Source organism: Helianthus annuus, chromosome 1, assembly GCF_002127325.2.
Source record: "Helianthus annuus cultivar XRQ/B chromosome 1, HanXRQr2.0-SUNRISE, whole genome shotgun sequence".
NCBI lineage: Eukaryota > Viridiplantae > Streptophyta > Magnoliopsida > Asterales > Asteraceae > Helianthus > Helianthus annuus.
This window is the reverse complement of record NC_035433.2, coordinates 113542633-113564816: the sequence shown is the minus strand read 5'-3', so window position 1 is coordinate 113564816 and position 22184 is coordinate 113542633. Positions and strand designations below refer to the sequence as shown.

Genomic DNA, 22184 nt, shown 5'->3' with positions numbered 1-22184 from the left:
GATCATTTTATATGGCCGAATTGCGCTTCTAGTTAACAAACTTACATATGAAATGACCGAAGTGCCCTTCTAGTAACAGAAAAATGGATGGAGTTAACCCAATGGACTAAAATAGCAACGTTTGAAACTATTTGAACTAAAATGAAAACGTTTCAAACCTTTGGACTAAACAGGCAAAATGACCAAACCACATGCACTAAAATGGCATTTAACTCTAATATATATAAAAAAACCTTTAATTTTTTAAAAACAGAATATTAATTACCCTTTAATTTTTTTAAAATATTTTTCTACATAACAATAAATCCACCAATCCCCAACCCTCACACACACTCTCTCTCTCCACAAGTCCACAACCCCGACCTCATCCGTCACCCATCACCGCCCACCTCCGCCACACACTACCACCAACCTCCGCCACACACCTCCACCACCCATCTTTAATTAATTTTTATATATATATATATAAGTATATAACTGAATAAAAAAATGGTTTTTGGATGAAAATGACAATTACCAAACTATTTGGTGTGAGTTAACTGACAATTTTAAACGAAGTTAATTGGTGGGACTAAAATGACAAAAAAATGGAAAACTCAATGACCTAGAGAGAGAAAAAAAAACTATTTGGACTAAAGTCTCAATTTGGGACAAATATCATAGACTAAAATGACGATTTACTCATTTGATAATAAAATTCTTATAATTATTATTGAAAATAAAATGTAAATAAAATTTAGTGGCTATGGTTCAAAGTCCGTGACACAATTTGCTGTGGGCCAATCTACCCCTTCTACTCTTCTGGTTTAGTAACAAATCCAAAACACATATTTAACTCTTCTCACTGTTAATTATTTTTTAAGGTAAATATAATAAAATACTTATATATTTTAGTAATACCTATTTTAGTAATTATAATTAGGGCCCGTTACCGTTCGAGAGAAGTTTCTTGTACAATGTATACACGAGATCATCGTCCGCTGATCGAGAGAAGTTTCTTATATGATGTATACGCGAGAACGTCGTCCGTTGATCTCCCAAAATTAACGATTAAAAATTAAGTGGTGGCATTTACGTAATTAACAAGATCAGACAATTGAAAAAAATATATACAAAAAGGGCATTTTCATCATAAAAATTCAAAACCCTCTTTAACTAAAATCGTGTCTTCATTCTCCTTATCTCTCTTTCATTTTTCAAAATAAAAAAATAACGAAATCAAAAACACTAAATCGTTCAATCATCTTCTCAAACACAAAATAGTAATGGATTGTTCACTCAAATATCAACGTAATTACATTACGTTATTCTATGTTCAATTTTATATCATGATTTCATCTGAATACGTCATCAACTTCACATGTAGAAATAAACGACAATCAGAAACAGATGAATCTGTAATGGAGCCTTTGAAAAAGAGAAAAGATGAAGGTAAGTAAACTACGTAGTTTATATGGTGGAATTTTGCAAAAATGAATCGAACTACAATTTTTTATTCATAGGTACAAGTAAAACAACAGAAACCTCGAAGATTTCGGAACAAAGAACTACAATGACAGGCCATCTATAAAAAAAGTCCGATGGTAAGTGATTCTAGATTTAGGTATTCATTGTGTATTTGATACGTGATTCAAGATTTAGATTATACTTAGTATCTAGTACGTGATTTAGGTATATATTGTGTAACTGGCACATGATTCTAGATTTAGCTGCACATTGAGTATCTGGTACGTGATTCTAGATTTAGGTATACACTGAGAATCTAGTACGTGATTTAGGTATAACATTACATTGAGAAACATCTGTTACTGTTTTCAAAAAAATGGTAAATGATTCTAGATGTAGGTATACATTAAGTACCAGGTACGTCATTTAGCTATTCATCAATCTTTTGGTATGTGAATCTAGATGTAGGGGTAGTTACACTGAGCATTTGTATATTGCTTGCACATGATTCTAGATGTGGGGTTAGTTACATTAAGATGTAAAGTAACCATTTGTTACTGCTTGCAAACATTGTACGTGATTTTAGATGTAAGATTACATAGAAAAAAATGTTATTGTTTTTAACAATTGGTATATGAGATTATAGATGTACACTTATGTTGATCATTTGTAATGTCTCATTTTACTGTTTCTATATATTGGCAACATATACGTAACCCTAAAGTGGCAATTGTTTCTTATGATGATGACGGCGACTTTGTAAACCCACCTAAACCCTTAAAAGATTCAAATACAGTTTTGGTGAGCAATTTGCCCCCAAGAAAAGCCTTTGTTCCGTACACGAACAATAAGTTAAAAGTGAGGGCAAGTGTGAGCAACTTCACAGAAGCAATACAGAGTTTGACAAAAGAAGCAGTTAAAAAATGGGTTTTGAGTCTTTGCTTTCAATGAACATAATAACTGTACCAACAAGGATGGCACATTAGTTATTACCAAACTATGACCATGAACGCGGTGATCTAAACAAAGGAAACCATATCATATAAGTAACCCCACAGAAGGTGAATGACATATTTTAGATTCCTTTGGGTAGTGTCATAGTGATTGAGAAAACCAAGAAAAGGGTCATCATGTACACATGATGCATGGTTAGTCCAATATCAAATGGAAAAAAATTAGTAACAAGTGTTAAAAAATGTATTAACAAGCAAGAAGGCAGACTGGACTTTCAAATTGAACTTGTTCTCTACAACTCATTACTCGGTGAGACGACAAAAGGCTCAACAGTGAACAAAAGGGTTTTAACAACAGTAACAGATGATTCTGCAGTAACAAAGTTGAATTGATGTAATTATTGATCACTTGCATGAAAAGGACAAAGGAAGAGTGGAACAGAGTAGAGCCTTACCATGGACCACTAGCATTTCTTGCGGTATGTTTTATTTGTGAATCAGTACTTCACAAAAAAATATATCATGAAAAGATCTAAATGTTTACTAAAAACATTGCAGGTACTTTACGTTCATGAACAAAGGCTGGCACATAATCCAGTAGAAGCACATACTCCAACAATCAAGCATATTAAAACTGAACGTCTGTTTCAGATTGATGAGTATTTATATCACAATGGGCTATTTTCAAGCGAGGAAAAAGAAAATGAAGAGAATGAAGAAGAAGTAGCAAATGAACAAACAAGAATAAATGAGGAAACATCTTTGCATGAAGGTGATGAGCAAAATGAAGAAATGGAACATGAAAAGAATGAAGAAAAACAAGAGAAAGAACCATAAGCAAATCAAGATCAAAGCAATGAAGGTAGAAAGTAGAGACGAACATAAATAACGAATCAATTAATATTGATTATTATATCAACCAGACCTACAACATCAAATATGTCAAGAGACCCGTGTGGGTATAACACCAAATTCCATTGATGACATTAAAGATTACATTCCATATTATAGCACTCCTAACATAGGACACGCTGTAAGTACATATATATATACAATTACTTACCATATGCATATAAATGTATAATATAAGATAAATACATATAAACTCTTATAAAATCATGTAATGTTTGTAGCAGGAAGATCAAATGGATAAAGGTAATCAGAATGTGCAAAAATGATGATGATGCTTCAAGTGAACACACTCAAAGTGAAGAAGCACGAACAACAGAAATTGTGCAAAATGAAAAATAAAGATCAACGAATGAAGGCGGAACACCATTGAACATTCAAATCCCTATGTTATGGGTGAAATTCTGAGCCTATATCTTGGTCAATATTTTGAGTTATATCCTGATTATATGATATGTGTTCATACCCCGGGTTACGCGTTCAGGATATTGGTAACATCCTGAATGGTATCCTGAGGATCACTAACGGGTTATGTGCAGGAATAGGAGTCCAAGCTTATAACGTTCATGAGGACCTTTCTCCGGAAGACTCGTTCTAAGTTGTTCGAAGAGGGACGTTGAACCCGCTTTACTTGGTCTCCAACGGCTAATAAAGAATATTCGAAGGCATCCCATACTTATAGGAGATGTTGTTTTCGTTTACTAGCTATAAATAGATGATAGATCAGATCGAATAGGACACAACATGAACACTCACTGCTCTCACACTTTCCTTTCTCGCAACTTTCACTTTCATAACAAACATTGTAACACTTAGAGATCTGATCAATATCCTGCACTGTATCCTGACGTTTAAGCAATAAGAAGAACAAGGCAGCTGCGATTGTCAGCTCCCGAGGTTTTGTGCTGGCGATCTAGATTGATCAAGGGCTTTCCTCGTATATCCCGTGTCACTTTTTACCTTTTTTGCTCATTGTTTGATCGTAGATACAACTCAATATCCTGAGCCGTATCCTGAAACTGTTTTTGCAAACCACTTAGTTAACACATTTTTGAACACATTCTCTTAGCACACTACCTCACTTAACTAATTTGATCACTAAATTGCTTCGGTAATTTTTGACCAAAACAATTTGGCGCCCACCGTGGGGCAAGTGGTGTTATTTTTTCTAAAAACTTTTGCAAGATCACTACTTGGTTTTGTTTTTTCCAAACTATTTACTACATTATTTGCAATGGCCACGAGATCAAGCATGAGCTCTTCTACTGTGTCTGCTACGACTTCTACAACAATTGGTTCGGTGCTTCCTCCACCTCCTCCGAGGATGCAAGCCTCCTCGCAGCCTCAGGATATTATACCTACTCGGAGTATTCAGGAATCGGCCCCTATTCTAGCCTCTAATGATGAAATTCTGACCTTGTTTGGCAGTGTGCAGGAACAGATGAGGCAGCAGCAGGAGACCAATCGAATGATTTTAAGAGAAATATAACTCTTGAAATCCAGCTCAAGCAGGCCCACTGAGGATATTGTCACTCCCTTGCAACCCAAGGCTTTGAACTTCAGTTCTGCTGTTTATACTGAGGATAACTGGGGGAATATTGTGCCTAGCCATCCCCAGAATCACACTCCTGAGATACCCTCTTCAGTTAGAATGTCAACTGAGAGAAGCTCAGGATATGCTTCAGGATATGGATAGAATCCTCAGATCGGTAGTGTTTCTAATACTAATAATACACTTGCTACTAACGGAATTGGATCTTTGTAGGATGCAGGTGTGACATCAGCATTGTCTAGGGAGCTTCAGAAGTTAAAGGATATGATATCCAATGTACCTGGGGTGGTTCAGCCAATTCCTGAAGTATATCAGGATAGCCACAGGATATCTCGGTTTGTGCATCCTATTTGTGATGCTGAAATCCCAAAAATATTCCAAACTCCCAACATGAAGCTTTATGATGGAACCACGGATCCTGAGGAGCATATTGCCCAGTATATGTAACATTCCCATTTTATCATATAAAAATTATAGGTTTGGTTAAATTTATTAACCACTAGTAACTAGTTTATTTTCAATATAACTATTCAACCCAAATAGTTTTAAACATTATTTTATATAGTTGGTTGAAATATTATTGACCCGTATATGGGTGACCTTTCTAATAAAATAGAAGTCTATAAAAGCTTATATTATTAGAAGGGTAGTTTACGGATAAGTCGACTGTTAGAAATATAAAATTCCTAGACAGGCCTAGGAACCATAAATAATTAAATTATAAAAATACATTGTATTTTGAATCTACTTTAATTTTAATAAAACTTAGACCCAAATGTAGACAAAAATATTCTCGTCCTAAAGACATATTTATTATTTTCTAGAACGTTGTATTTTAGAAGTTATACGCGTCAAATAAGTAAAGCAGTTAAATTAATTATAATATAATATAATATATAATAAAATTAATTAAAAACACTAATCCTTGAAATGGTGTACGTGTACACTAACATGAAAAGCAACATTTAAAAAAAGAGATATATTTGAAAATAGTGTACGTGTACACTCCACATGAAATACAACATTTGAAAGAAAAAAATTGGTGTCCATCAATTACGTGATCACAAAGTTTCCTTGTAGTATAAATAGTCAGTAGCCATTCAATTCATTCCATCTTTTTTTATAGTCGATCACTTCTTTCTATATATATATTTCTTTCATTTATATTTATATTTCACTTATAATAATAATAAAGCCCTGTTCCGTTTTAAGTATTTTTACTCTCAATCACTGCTACCCTTTCCGATTGATCTGAGTCTCATAACATATGTCAGGGCACTGCTCGACTAAGTTGTTGGGATTCTATTTCGGGACTTCGGGACAAGGTTGAATTAGGGGTACTATACTTAAAACAAGTGCATTATATATTTTAATAGCCCAAAAGTTATACCCAAAATTTATACCAAAAGATTTTCTAGTTGAACCCTAAAAATTACAAAGTGAGTCCACTCTCTTTTCTCACTGTTTTATTCTCTTTTTATTTTACCCAAAACTATTATTTATTATTTCATTTTGTAAACAACTTTCATCAAAAGTCATACCTATTATTTTATTTACCCAATAGGAAACCCTAATTTAGACACCCAAGTAATCCTGCATAAACCCTAAAATTTTGATAACAATCAGAATTAAGATCAGGGCCCCTAAAACTCAAGGGGGGTATTCCCTACTTGACGGTTATCCATATAACTCGCTGTAGGAATTAAAATTATCGTTTCCGTCGACTCAGCAAGCCTACCCCTAAACGTGTCCACCCTAGGCTAGAAAATAGACCCGTCGCGCCACGCGACGGGTGCACATGTTCCTGTCGCGACACGCGAGGGGGACGATTTTCCAGCTATAAATAGTAGGCTGTGGGACTTGATTTCTGGAGTTGGAACGACGGAAAATTTCGTCTTACACTCCGAGTTATAGCCGTTTTACTATAAAACACCCACAATCACGAATTCTGCTACGATACAGGGTATTAACTCGATCGCTACTACGATTCAATATCCGATCGATTGAAACTATCCAACAGATGTTTAAGTGCTGCCCACATTAGGGTTATACTTTGTCATTCGTCGTGATTTCGACTTGAATGTTTGAGTGCTGTCCAAATTCGGGCTATACTCTGTCATTCGTTGTGAATCCGCTGGATGTTTAAGTATCGCACTTTGTCATTAGTTGTGAAGGTTTTAATCTCGTGAGTTTATCGTAAATGCTGTATTAGTTATTTACCTAGTTTCGTGTGCATTATCACTTAAATTAGGTTATCAGGCTTATCAGTAGACTAAACTCTACCCCATACACTTACACTCAAAGTAGATGCTAGTTCTCAGAAGAATCTGAATCATGAAGCTTGTTAATTCAATACTGCATGCCTATAATGTGAGTCATTCTCTTTTTATCAACTATTTTACAAAACTCCAAGTTATTTTCAAAGTTATAATTACAGGGATTAAGTCTTTGTAATCACCAAATTACAGCCGGTATGTGGGGTTTTGTATACATTACTTGATAATCTTCAACATTGGGGCAGCCAGTGGGTGATACGACCATAATCACAGACACCACTGGACAGGTGGGCCAGTGGGTCGAGTGATAAAGTACCGTGGGTAGTTGGTTTGATATCGGAAACATTGTAATCGCTCTTAATACTGTGAATTATAACAAATCTGTTTTGTATAAAACCTGAATGAACTCACTCAGTATTTCCCGCTGACAAAACCTTTTTAAAACGCGTTTCAGGTGATTACAGTAGATTGGAATAAGAATTGGATACGACACTGAAGGACTCCAAGAAGTGGCTTATTTTATTAATTAAATCAAATTAAGAAATATTGTTTTATGTAAATCAAATTTATCTTTATTAAAGCTTTTATAAAACATGGGTTTATCCCATCTATTTAATAAATAAAAATCCGGTGTTTTCTAAACTCTGATATTTTTCCTAACTCACGGTCCTGATGAAAATTTCCACTGCAATGTTTTTCAAAATAATCACCGGTACCACGTGGCTGTTCGCGGCTCCCGATTCCGTCCATGGTGGATCGGGGGACGTGACAGTATAGAGAAAGGTTGGAAACCAATCCTATCCCTCCAGAACTTAAGGAAGCATGCTTATGCAAAGGCTTCGGTTCAACTTTAACAGGATCAGCCTTAAAATGGCTTCTAAATGTTCCATCTCATTCAATTACATCATTTGCTCATTTAGTTAATTTATTTAATAGTCAATTTTCTTGCAGCAGGAGTTTTGAAAAATTAACAAGTGGTCTCTACAGGATAATCCAAGGACCTCAAGAATCCCTAAGGGATTATGTGAACAAATTCAGCAGGGAATCCTTGGATATCCCACACCTTGATGTTGTTACAGCGGTCCAAGCATTCAAGATGGGACTGCAAAAAGATTCCCAATTTTATCAAGATCTTGTGATGAATCCTTGCAGGAACTTAGATGAAGCTCGGAACAGGGCTTTGAGATATGTCAGGCTGGAAGATGATAAAAAATGCAAGAGAGGATGAATGCATCCTCAACATATGAATCAACTAACAGGAAGTCAGAATCCTCATACAAACCATACCGATCCAAGCCATATGGTAGAAATGACAGCAAGAAAGGTGGTGTGCCTTCCATGAGGATTTCGGACATGTTACTGAGGATTGCAATGCTCTGAGGAAAGAAATAAGTTACCTCTTGAGCAAGGGATATTTGAAGGATCTCCTGGGAAGAAAGAAAAACAAGGGTTAGGATACTGAGAAGGATCCTGAACGAGCAGCATCGCCTCCTACGGATGCCAAGATAATTAACTTTATTTCAGGAGGATCCGACATTTGCGGGACTTCATATTCTGCGGCCAAGAGACATGCAAAGGAAGCTAAAGCCGAAAGAGGGGAAAGACCAACCAGGATGACGACCCTCACGACTGATAAAGTGATCACTTTTGATAGTGATGACAGGGATACTGTCCAGGATCCTCACCATGATGCTCTGGTAATAACATTATATGTGGCTAACCATTTTGTACGCAGGATATTGGTGGACAATGGAAGCTCCGTCAACATAATCCAACTAGAGACGTTGAAAAGGATGAATGTATCTCCAATGGATATCACTTCAAAGTCCACTGTACTCGTCGGATTTAGTGGAGAAGCCAGGAATACCGTGGGAGAGATCAAATTACCAGTATATGTTGAAGGGGTCAATTCAATACAGCGCTTCTGTGTGATGGACTCCTTATCCTGCTACAATATCATATTGGGCAGGCCATGGATCCATGATATGAAAGCCGTGCCATCAACTTATCATCAGTGCATCAAGATCCCTACACCCTGGGCAGTTGTCAAAGTGGATAATGACCAGCAAGAGGCAAAGGAGTGCTACTCATCCTCCATGAAATCCTCTACCAAGCCTAATGAAGCATAGCAATTAAAGATACGGGCCCAGGATATTGCGGAGGCTTCGGAGCAGGATGTAAAGAAAATTATCCTGGATCAGGATAATCCGGATATCTCGGTGCTCGTGGGAACTAATATCCCTCAGGATATTGAGGACCAATTGACCAACTTTTTGAAATGCAGGATGTCAACATTCGCGTGGAAGCACGAGGATATGACAGGTATTTCCAAGGATGTTATAACACACAAGCTTGGTATTGACAAGTCATTCAAGCCTGTCCAATAGAAAAGAAGGAAATTTGCTCCAGAACAAAATGCAATTATTCAAGAAGAAGTAGACAGATTATTGAAGTAAAAAATGATCAGAGAAGTCAAGTTTCCAAGGTGGCTAGCAAATGTAGTGGTGGTACAGAAGAAAAATGGGAAATGGAGAGTTTGTGTAGATTACACAGACTTAAACAAGGCATGTCCAAAAGACTCATTTCCTCTTCCTCATATTGACTCAATGGTAGATGCTACTGCCGGCCATGAAATGTTAACCTTCATGGATGCATCCTCAGGATTTCAGCAGATCCAGATGGAACCTTTAGACCAGGAGGATACTGCCTTCATGACACCAACATGTATTTATTGTTATACTGCTATGCCTTTTGGTTTGAAAAATGCAGGTGCAACATATCAAAGATTGGTAAACATGATGTTCAAAGACAAACTGGGGGACACTATGGAGGTATACATCGATGACATGGTAGTAAGTCTAAGAAGGGTGAGGATCATCTTCAGGATATTGAAGCAGCATTTGATATCCTGGATCAGTACAACATGAAGCTGAATCCTGCTAAGTGCCATTTTGGAGTGGGGGCAGGAAAGTTTCTAGGATATATGGTAACTAAAAGAGGGATAGAAGCGAGCCCAGAACAGATCAAAGCCATCCTAGATATCAAATCACCTTCTAACATGAAGGATGTTCAAAGACTGACAGGACGAGTAGCAGCGTTAAATAGATTTATCTCAAGATCCTTAGAAAAATGCAAGGAGTTTTATGATATCCTGAAGAAAAATAAGAAGTTTGAATGGGGGGAGAAGCATGAAGCAGCCTTGCCGGATTTGAAGCAATACCTCTCAACTGCACCTCTACTAATGAAGCCTGAGGATGGTGAACCATTATCCCTGTATCTTGCAGTATCAGGGAATGCAGTAAGTGCTGTCCTTGTAAAGGATCATGAAGGTCAGCAATATCTTGTTTATTATGTTAGCAAAAGTTTATTAGATGCTGAAACTAGATATTCTCATTTAGAAAAGTTGATATTGGCCCTAGTTATGGCATCAACAAAGCTTAGACATTACTTTGAGACACATAGGATTCATGTTAAAACCAATTATCCTGTTAAAAATGTGCTTAGGAAACCTGAGATGTCAGGTAGAATGGCTAAATGGTCAGTAAAGTTAAGTGCCTATGATCTAGTGTATGAACCTAGAAATGCCATAAAATCTCAGGCTTTAGCTGATTTTGTGGCTGATTTCAGTAGTGATATTCAAAATGAAGTGGACCTAGAAGTACAACAACTAGGAGAAACCTTAGAATCCTGGACATTATATACTGATGGTGCATCTAATGTTAGAGGAGTAGGATTGGGTACACTACTAAAATCGCCACAGGGGGACATAGTACCCCAGGCTATTAGATGTGAATTTCCTGCCACTAATAATGAAGCAGAATATGAGGCTTTGATTGCAGGATTAGAATTGGCTAAGAACATGAATATTAAAAGTTTGCAAGTATATGTTGACTCCTTATTAATCACTAATCATTTTAATGGATCCTATGCAGTAAAAGGTGAGAAGTTAATTGAATATCTCGATATTCTCAAAAAATTAGCAGGATATTTCGATGTTTTTACACTTGAACAGGTACCAAGAGAGGATAATGCTGAGGCGGATGCCTTGGCAAACTTAGGATCATCAGTCAGGATACCGGAGGGAACCCAAATACCGATGCTTCATATCCTGTATCCTGCCATGGATCCCCTCAGAGCTCAGGATAAAAAGGTAACAAGCATTCAGGATCCTGGTCATGATCCTGAGGAGGATACTGGATCCTGTGACACTTTTTATACAACAATAGGTAACACATGGAATTTGCTTACTTGAAGGTTTCTGTGTGGCAAAGTAGCCTTTCTTTAACCTTTTCTGATTTGGACACCTCATGCAACTCATCTGGGTTAGAAGGGTAAGGTAGACAATCATAAGATATCTCAAAGAAGGGCACATTCTTGACAACGAAAATCCAAAGGCATTTAGGATGAAGGTATCATGATTCACCATTATAAATAGTATTTTGTATAAGAAATCTCTTGCTGTAGGATCGTGTCTCGACCCGAACGAGTCGTTCAGAGGAATTTTGATCAGATACAGGTGCGGAAAACAAGTATCTGACTTAGAAACAGCTAGCAAATCACTTTAATCAACTTTCTGTATTAATTTGACAACAATTACATCCAAATCTCAAACCGGCAGCACTTCGGTATGAGTTACAAGAGAAGGATACCTGGTTTCGCTCCAATGACCCTTTATATAGGGTTGATGGTTTCGCTCCAAGGACATGTCCTTATGAGCGAAACCTCCAAGGTACACATAAGCGAAACTATCAAGTACAAATAAGCGAAACCTCCTATGTCCCTAAGAGCGAAACCTTCATATAAAACACATACATTTTCCAGTTTTCTCGTAAAACGTGCCCTGATCTATCAATCTATGACTAAGACTCGAGACACGACGAAGTCGACAGATGTAGTGCACCAACAAACTCCCCATCAGATGACGAGTCGATTATCGAGTCACGACAAAAACTGTGTCTTCATTTCTTCAGTCTTGATCAGTCTTTGGGCTTCTCTCTCTCTCTCTCTTTCTCTCTTTCTCTTTTAACATCTACAAATTTCTTCTCTTAGATGTTGACATCTTTTTAAATCCATCACCATCAACATGTACTCCCCCTCAAATGTTGATTCTTCCTGCATAAACCTCTACCACAAACATAAGTTTTTATGATAAACATTTAAGCATATAAACATTATTTGAAAATATCACAAACAAGTATATCTATACATTTCTGATGAACCACTTACAACTATATCGTTTCTTATAAAAAACAACACACTTTCCCAAACCATTTGTTCATCATGTTTAGCACTTGGAATTTTGAAAATCAGCTTTTCAATATCAGTTGTCTAAAATTTTGAATTTTTCAAAATTTAAGCTAAAACACACACCCAAAATCTTTTTGGGTTTTCTGTAAGAAAGTAAATGCAGAAATAAACTATATACAGATAATATTTTTGTGAGTTTGTGTAAGAGGATCATATCAGATTTGAGACATATCACCAACACCGTTAAGCTTTAAACATTTTAAGTTCTAAACAATTTACCTAGATTGTCAATATACTGATCCATTTAAATTTTTACACAAAGTTCAATTGTTCCGAGATACGAATTAATGTTTTAAACACTTAAACTTATTCGAGTGTCCTACTTCTTGAATATACTCCCGTATCCAGATTCCAATATTCAGTCTTACAGGTGAGTATACCACAGCTGATATCTGTTCAGGGGTTTGATGCGAGGGCCGTGAGAGCTCAGGTCGATACTTCCGTATACGCAAAGAGATGACGGCTTCGACTTTTCGGTGTGTCCCCTTTAGAGGATCTTTTTGTTTCAACAGCAGCGACTATCAATTTTATTGTTTCATCAGGTTGCTGAGGGCGATGCTATGTTTCAAGCATTTGCGAAAAGCATTATCCGGGGACTAGGTCAGTACTTCCATACATCAGAAGTCCCGGGATAATACCCTAGATATCACTGAGCATAAAGACCTAGTATCTCAGAATAAGGGATCTTTCAAACAAGATTTCAGGGGTTACCTATATATTCAAGCAATTTTGTTAACCCACAGAATAAGCAAGTTTAAAATTTAGGTTTATATCTCGTCACAATTTACTAAATGTATAAAAACCTACTGACACATCCACAGTAAGATTGTTTATCACATTTTATCTTTACAATTCTTTAGCATGTTGTGACAGTCCACTGATGTACTATCATTTCCTCTTTTCACAACAAAACTCATTTTTGATTTTATCATGTTTTTGGCTTTTTCAAATTTTCTAATGTTTTTGGATTTTCTGAAATTTTCTACTCCCCCTAAAATGCAAACACATTAAAGAAAAATTGAAAACACACTAATCTCTTGACCCACTTGAACACAAACCAAACTGTATAAAAACTTGACAACTGATATCAAATCGCATCAAATCGTCATTCACTCGGCATAAACAATCAGAACTCCCCCTATCACCAAACTATTTTCCCATTTAGATCTGAAAACACTTAAGTTTGTTTTAATCAAAATGGTTTTTCCGGAAAATAAGTTTGATTGATTTTATCACTTGTAGATTTATCAATAACAAGTTCGGGGATGTGATTCATCATATTGTCTTCCAACCAGTTGTAGGAAAATGCAAGTACAAATTAATGTCCTTGATTTACCATATGCAAGTATGCACAATCAAATCTTCAAACTTCTTGTAAACAAACACAAACAAACCTCTTTACCGTTTGTATGATTGACATTACCGTAGCCAATTTTTCAAGAAAGATGCCGATACCTACTCCTCACTTACCAACCTGGGAGCTCCGGCAAGTCAGGTTTTTAGTCGAAGAAAATATCCACCCAAGCCTGACCAGCCTTGGGTGTCACCGAGTCACCATCACTCGGTTTCTTACCTTTCCTCTTCTTTTCATAAAATTCTTTAACCCCTTTGACTTTTTTTTATCAATCATCTTACCAAAAATATGTTTAACTTTAGGGTTAAAGACCTTCTCAGCATCAAACTCCTGTTTGTCATTATAAAATTGATTAGAAATTTCAACTTTACCAATTTTCTTCTTATAACTCTCAGCCCGTAGTGATGGAAAATTCTCATCATTCACAGTCGGAACTGATTTTTCATCTTTTGAAATAGCTTCACTTTTTGTAACAATTTGTGGCTCATCTGACTTTGTGAAGTCAGATTCATCGCCAGAAGATAGCTCCTCTGATTTTGACCTATCAGAATCATCGCTAGGGCTTTCAGCAGCTTTCTTAACAATCCATTTCTGGTTGTCAGATTTAGCTCTCTTTTTGTAAAACTTATTTGAACATTCACCAATTTCAAATGTAGAATTTTTAAACAACTTGGTTCTATCAATTGGTGGTTCAAACTCAACCACTTGTTCTTTGAGTTTACGAGATACTCCCTGTTTTGATTGTATTGCCTTAGCACACTCTCTGGCAATATGTCCAATAGTGTTGCATTTGAAACAGGTTCTCGTGTCCTTCTTCTGCTCAGTCATCTTCTTCATTTCATATTGCTTATTTGCAAGGAACTCATTGTTTGACTGCCTCCAGAAATCTTTCTTTTCTTCTTCATCTGCTGACGTTCCTGAAACAAATGTCATTTTGGATTTAAAATCACGAACGTATTTTTCTTTTTTCTGTTGGAGTAAAACCAAGACCTTTCTTTTTAAAATTACCGTTATGGTTTGATTTCTTTTGGAAACCAGAACCATAACCGTAACTCTTTTTCTTGTTTAATCTTTGTTGTACTCTTGAGGTGTATTTTTTAGGCTTTGCATTAAGACATAAGTCTTTTATTTCAGAAATATTAATTTCTGTGAGTTTGAAAACCTTGTTTATCAGTTCAGTTTTGACACCTCTTATTGGAAATTCCTTATCAGAATATAATTTGTCAGAATTATTCAAAGTATAAGCAACTTTAAACGATTCATCATCCAAATTAGATTTTGATAACAGGAATTCTCTATCATACACTATTTTGTCCTGTTTTTCTGTTTGACCCGGAGTACTTGACTCAGACTTTGACTCTGACACGGACTCCGACTTTGACTCTTCTGTTTCATCATTTCTAACACATGATCCACCACTATCTTCATCAATTGAGATTGTTGATCAGTGTCAGATGATGTATAAACAACATCAATACTTTCTGGTAGATTGACTAACGACTCCGACTCCCACTGCAAATTTGTAGCCTTTTTGACTCTTTCATCATTTGGATTTCTAGCCAAATATCCATTTTCCAGAGGGGGTGGACACTTGTTGTAACTGACACCTTGTTTCTTACCAGATGGCGTCTTTTCAGTGTCTTTCTTCTTTTCAGTCTTTTTTATTGGAGTCTTTTCTTCTATCTTTTCTTCTAAAATCTTCTTTTCTTCAGTTACTTCATTGTCCTCAAATGCCTTCAAGCTTTCAGCCATCGGATAAATCCTGTCAATGACATAAGACGAACATGAGTAATTTTTCAATAAACGATTAACTCTTTCAGTTTCAATTCTCTGAAGTTCAAGTTTTTGTTCGAGATCAGCACACTTCTCAATATAGTTGTTTACAACTTTTTGCTTGACCATGAAAGCTCCTTGAAGTGTTTTCATTGCTGTAGCCTGCTCTTCACTTGTGTCGTTGTACATATTCATTGCCCTATTCAACACATCATATGATTCTTTCAATCTGTTCATGTTGTGGATCAATGAACTGTTCTGTTTCTTTACAGCTTCACAATTTTCACAAGTAATTGGACTTTTCTTTGCAATGACTTCTTCATTAATCTCGAACTTTGGAGTTTCTTTCACTTTTCTTCTCACTACCGGTACTATTTCATCATCGCTGCTAACCGGTGTTTTTACCTTCTTCTTTTTCTTCTTTGCCTTCTCATCCTCACTGTCGCTTTCTGCCATCATCTTTAGATGTTTTGCCATTTGTCTAGCATAATATTCAGAATCATCATTATCACTTTCTTCTTCAACTCTAGCAACAAAAACTGTGTAAGCTGTAGCTTGATCAGGAATATAATCATCCCATGTGAAATTTTCCCAGCTTAAACCTTCAGGTAATTTCTCATCATCTTGATCAATCAAACAAGCTTTTCCATCAGCTGAAACATATTTATCCCAGTTGAATGACTTCTTTTCTTCTTGATTAACCACACATGCCCTCTTTCCAGAATCTTCAATTATGGGTCTTCCATGTGCAGTTTGTGCCTGATGTTGATGCTGTTGAGATGGTTGTTGAGCAACTTGATGATAGATGGCTTTTCGGTAGTAGTCGTTGTTGTTGTTGAAAGGATTTTGAGCTCCACTTGCTTCGCGATTGGTGCACTCCCTCTTGAAGTGACCTTTCTCCCTGCAACGAAAACAAGTAACTTTAGATTTGTCAAAACCTAAAGTAGAAACATTAGCCTCACGAAGATCATCTCTCCCCGTGATCTGCTTGAATTTCTCAGCTCTCCTTAACACGCTTGCCAAACACCATTTTATGTCCATCAGTTCCATCTCTTCAGCATCTATCTGGTCATAATCTTCCTTGGTTATCATTGGATTCCTGATACGACCTGCAACAAAACAACTGTAAGATTCTAAAACCATTCCCAATAAAGACATGTGATTTTTAGCAACTTCCTCAGAATAATCTTGATCATTTTCAAGATTTAAAACAATGTTGCACTGAAGTTTCTTCCCATTTTTTGTTGCTGAGATGTGCGGATCAAAAGATGGAAATGATGTGAAACTCGTTTTGCTGTTTGATCCCGATGATGAACTTCCAGGAGAATTCTTGGCATTGTAAGCAGTTTCTATTTTTGGAGATAGATTTGTAGACTTCTCATTCACCCCTGCTTTGTAATACAACCCAATATCCTGTTCACCATCGAAATCTTTCATTCTGACAATCTTTCTTTGCTCCATTTCCTGAGCTTCCAATTTTTCAATGAATTTGCTCAAAGTTAACGTGCTAAAACCTTTTTTGTTCCTGAGCATCATTAGATATGTTCCCCAAGTTTCATGTGGTAAAGCATCAGCAAGCTTCTCAATTAATTCTTCACTGTCTTTGTTGATGCTTAACCTTTTCATGTTCACCAATAAGTTGCAATATCTTTCAATGATTTGTTTTGTACTTTCATTCTTTAATCCTCTAAACAAATCAAACTCCTTTTTCAAAAGCGAATTCTTATTTTTCACCATTTCCTGACTACCAACAAACTTTAAACGCAACGCTTTCCAGATTGAATATGAACTTCCATTGTGTTGTAACAAGACCATAATGTCCTCTTTCACAGCTTGTTGTAGCAGACTTAACATCATTTTCTCATTCTTATATTTCTTTTTGTCATCGGCACTCATGTCTTTGATTGCAACTTCCTCTTCATCATCGTTTAAAGGTCTCACATACTTTGTTTCAACACACTCCCATGCATCTAGGTAGTTAGCTTGTACCCAGTTCTCGAAACGACCCTCCCAACCTTTATATTCTTCAATGTTCAATAGTTTGGGTGGTTTTTGCATTGTTCCCGTTTCGTTTTTGAGCATTGTGGTTTGTGCAACAGTGATCGGGGTAACCGGAGTAGCAAATGCGTTGTAAAATTCCTCGTCCATTTTCAGATTTTATTTTAAAAAAAATTCACACCACTGTCTGTAAATGCGAAACTAGTTTGTTCACAAAGGCGAAACCTCAGGTAATGTTCACTGGAGCGGAACTACTTGATCAAATGAGCGAAACTATTAGATGTTCAAAAGAGCGAAACCACTGAATGATCAAATGTGACACAAGAGCGAAGATACATGGTCTTTTTAGCGGAACCTCTGATTTGGTGTAGCTATGAGCGAAACTACTATGGTCACAAAAGCTAAACCTCTTAATGTCCGTAAAAGCGGAACCTATTCGGAACCAATTTTAGTCCATTTTTAATTCGAATTTAAGTCTCAAACTTTCCAGGATTTGTTAATGTCCTATTATGCACAATCTGTGAAATTTTGAGTTGACTTTGACCGGTAAAATTTTCTGGACTGAAGAAAGAAGGTGTAGAAGTAAGAAATTTCGACGAATTCCAGCTATTCTCTGCAGAACTCCTCCTCCTGAAGCTCTGATACCACTTGTAGGATCGTGTCTCGACCCGAACAAGTCGTTCAGAGGAATTTTGATCAGATACAGGTGCGGAAAACATGTATCTGACTTAGAAACAGCTAGCAAATCACTTTAATCAACTTTCTGTATTAATTTGACAACAATTACATCCAAATCTCAAACCGGTAGCACTTCGGTATGAGTTACAAGAGAATGATACCTGGTTTCGCTCCAATGACCCTTTATATAGGGTTGATGGTTTCGCTCCAAGGACATGTCCTTATGAGCGAAACCTCCAAGGTACACATAAGCGAAACTATCAAGTACAAATAAGCGAAACCTCCTATGTCCCTAAGAGCGAAACCTTCATATAAAACACATACATTTTCCAGTTTTCTCGTAAAACGTGCCCTGATCTATCAATCTATGACTAAGACTCGATACAAGACGAAGTCGACAGATGTAGTGCACCAACACTTGGAGGTCCATACCTAAGATGCTTAAAGGATCCTGAGGCCATGGAAGTGCTTCAGGATATACACGAAGGGGATTGTGGTAACCATACTGGGGGCAGATCTTTATTCTCGAAAGTGTTGAGGACACGATACTATTGGCCGACAATGAAGAAAGATGCTGCAGAATATGCTCAAAGATGTGACGCATGTCAGAGGCATAGCAACATATTGCACCAACCGGCTGAACCATTATATCCTATAGTTTCCCCTTGGCCATTCATGAAATGGGGAATGGACATAGTAGGAAAGTTGCCGAAAGCTCCGGGAGGAAAAGTTTTTATGCTAGCAATGACCGACTATTTTTCTAAATGGGTTGAAGCTGAAGCATTTGTCCAAGTTAGAGACCAAAAAGTAGTATCCTTCATAAACAGAAATATCCTAACCAGGTTTGGAGTACCAGCTGAGATAATCTGTAACAATGGTTCTCAATTCATAAGCAAGAGGACCACTGACTTTTGCAAGAGTTGGGGGATCAAAATGATCACATCTACCCCGGTACATATTCAAGCAAATGGGCAAGCAGAATCCTCAAACAAGATAATAGTCAACAACCTGAAAAAGAGATTAGGAGCTAAAAAAGGAAGATGGGCAGAAGAACTACCCTTTGTTTTATGGGCTGATAGAACAACAATAAAGAGCGCAACTGGCCAAACTCCATTTTCCTTAGTATTTGGAGCAGAAGCAGTGATCCCGACAGAAATGGTGATACCCACGGCAAGATCCAATCTCCAGGATCCTGGGCAGAATCCTGAAGCAATGTGCCAAGAATTAGATACTGTGGATAAAACAAGGGATGCAGCAAAGCTAAGGATGGCAGCATATCAACAGAGGATATCCAGAGCGTACAACAAGAATATAAGGACTAGGAGGTTTCAAGTCGGTGATTGGGTGTTAAGATAAGCTTTTCAGAATACTACTAATCCTGCTGATGGGAAATTAGCTCCAAAGTGGGAAGGACCCTATGAAATCGAATCAGAGGCAGGAAAAGGAGCCTATCGACTCAAGAATATGGAAGGGGATATGCTACCCAGATCCTGGAATGCTATACACCTAAAGCTCTATTTCAAGTGAGTTTAGAATTTATTTTCTGACTCATAATGGTATGAATTCTATCTCTTTTCCACTATATTTGAGTTTATTTTGAACCCAATACTGACTTAAGCATCAGAGGGGTGTTAGCCAAGCTAACACCCACCTTAGTTTAAGGTTGTTTTGCAGGATATGCTTCAGGATATACCTACAGGATATACACTCAGGATAATTCAGAAGATTAGAGGATTGACCCCCTCTCTCACGCTTAAGGGATCCTGATCCCTTCACAGGTTTAAAGGTATTCACCTTTCTCTCGAATTGGGTTTAAACACCCCGCCTGGAGCGCAAGTTATCTAGGGATAGTTCAAGGTAGCGGGACTAGTCCATGTAAAAGTGGCTGACAATTTCGTTACTATTGGCTATATCCTGGATCCTAAAGGTATATGAGGATTGATCACCCTCTCTCACGAAAGGGTATTTTCATACTCTCTAAGGTTTAAAGGTTTTCACCTTTCTAAGTTTTGGAGTTTGTACACTCTCGCCTGTAGCGCATGAAAATCAGGGTTTATCCCCAGAATATCAGGATTTATCCCGGGATATTAAGGATTTGTCCCAAGATATTCAGGATTTATTCAGTAAAAGCTAAAGTATGACTTGTGTTTGCATTCCTAAGTCACCAAACATATTGAATACAGGGGACATGTATTCAAACTTACAAGTATGCACTGGGGACATTCCTATAATTGAAGACTAGAATTGACTTTTTGGAAATCTCTGGTATGATCTCTCCTTTTTTCATTTAGATGATTTAAGTTTTCTAAGTCATGTGGCAATATCCTGACCAGGATATCTCTCAGGATATTCTCAGAATATGTTCCTAAAAATGTTCAAAGGAAACTGTTTTCAAAATAAAATTTATGCACTAAAAGTATGGCAACAAAGATAAGGTCAAAAGAGAGTTATATTATTAACATGGCAAAAGATTGTGCTTTCGGTTTCATCTCAAATTGAGATCCATCCATCAAAAGCACAATAAGTTCATACTTATATTTACATAACAGTTGAAGGTTTCATCTCAAACCGAAACCCATCCACCTCCAACTGTTATATTGTTCAAAACAGATTATACTAACTGATGACCAAGGGCTTCATCCTGAAACCCAGGACCCATCTACCTTTGGTCATCATATTGTCTAAGTGCAGGAAAGTAAATTGTTTTAAAGACAAGGAAAGTAAATTGTTTAAAGGACTGTTTTGGTCAAAAATCAAGCAATGATAGTGCAACCAAACTCTTTGCTACGAGGAATGATGCTTGAATTATTGAATAATATAAAGGATCACCCTGAAATGCAATGAACAAATGACACAGAGATTTATACGAGGAAAAAGCCCTTGATCAATGAATGATCTCCGGCATAAAAAACCTCGGGTGATGGAAACTACCGATCACCAACTCAAATTAAATAAGAAATGTGTTACAACCTCGGATGATAGCGAGCTAGTTACAAGGATCACTATAGTGCAATGTGTATAAAAGTGTGTAATCGCCAAGTGAATGGTTACGAGCTGATGAGAGCAGTTACTAGTGTGTGTTTAGCCAAAATTAGCCAAGTGTTCTAAATTAGCTCGCTATCCCCTTTTAAAAATGGAAAATATCTAAGCTAACTAACTATCCGTATTTCATGCAAGTCTCCCATGAACTCCATAACGTCCATATTGGTCAAGCACGTGCGGAATAAATAAGGAATATGCTCCAGGAATTTCGCCAAGACCAGGTCCAAGCTCGCACTCCTGCAAAACAACATCATATTCAAAGTAGACAATCGTTAGAATAAGGATCCTTACTATGATCCATGATCCTGATCCTGCAACACTTCTGAGGATCACTAGCTGAAGCAGAAGCAAGGATCACTACCTCTAACAGTAAATGAGGATCACTGATCATTGGTGAATTCATCCCTAACAATTGCCCCCAAAATATAAGGAGTAATATTGTAAATAATGAGTTATATTTTTTCGTCCTTATCTGCAACGAATCATCCATCAAACTAGCCGTTATAAGCGGACTAGCCGTTGAGATCCTGACGTCACTGAGGTGACTATCCTGCAAAATCATCATTATAAATGGCAGTTAGAGATAAGGGCTAGAGGGCATTTAAATTCAAGCGTCTCTTCTTTAAATCCTCATTCGAAGACTCGAGCAGGTACTCTTCTCTCTTCCTTCTCTCTTCATCTTCTTGCTCTGTTTCTCTTTTCCCAGTATTATCAAAATGATGCTCCGATCCTCACCGGCTAAGGATCATAAGAAGGACAGCCCTCTGAAAAGCCAGGGAATCATAAAGGATTCTGCAAAAGAACGCTGCTGCTTTTCCGACCCGCAGATCGACAGAATTCGCCATTGCTTCCCGGCGAATGCTGTTTTTAAACCGTTTGATCCCACCGTTTAAGCG

The 22184-nt window shown here is 37.0% G+C and overlaps 1 long non-coding RNA gene across 6 annotated transcripts; it reads left to right on the top strand.

Annotated features, from left to right (window-relative positions):
- The first annotated feature begins 1172 nt into the window (after nt 1-1172).
- LOC118492533 lies at nt 1173-4179 on the top strand. Of its 6 annotated transcripts, none has more exons than XR_004894235.1 (5): nt 1173-1431; nt 1503-2878; nt 2958-3432; nt 3533-3704; nt 3848-4179. It is a non-coding gene; the product is annotated as an uncharacterized LOC118492533 (long non-coding RNA). The 6 variants fall into 6 exon arrangements; XR_004894240.1 differs by having other exon boundaries at nt 1179-1431; nt 1503-1583; nt 2243-2878; nt 3533-4179; XR_004894239.1 differs by having other exon boundaries at nt 1179-1431; nt 1503-1583; nt 2231-2878; nt 3533-4179.
- Nucleotides 4180-22184: the final 18005 nt, after the last annotated feature.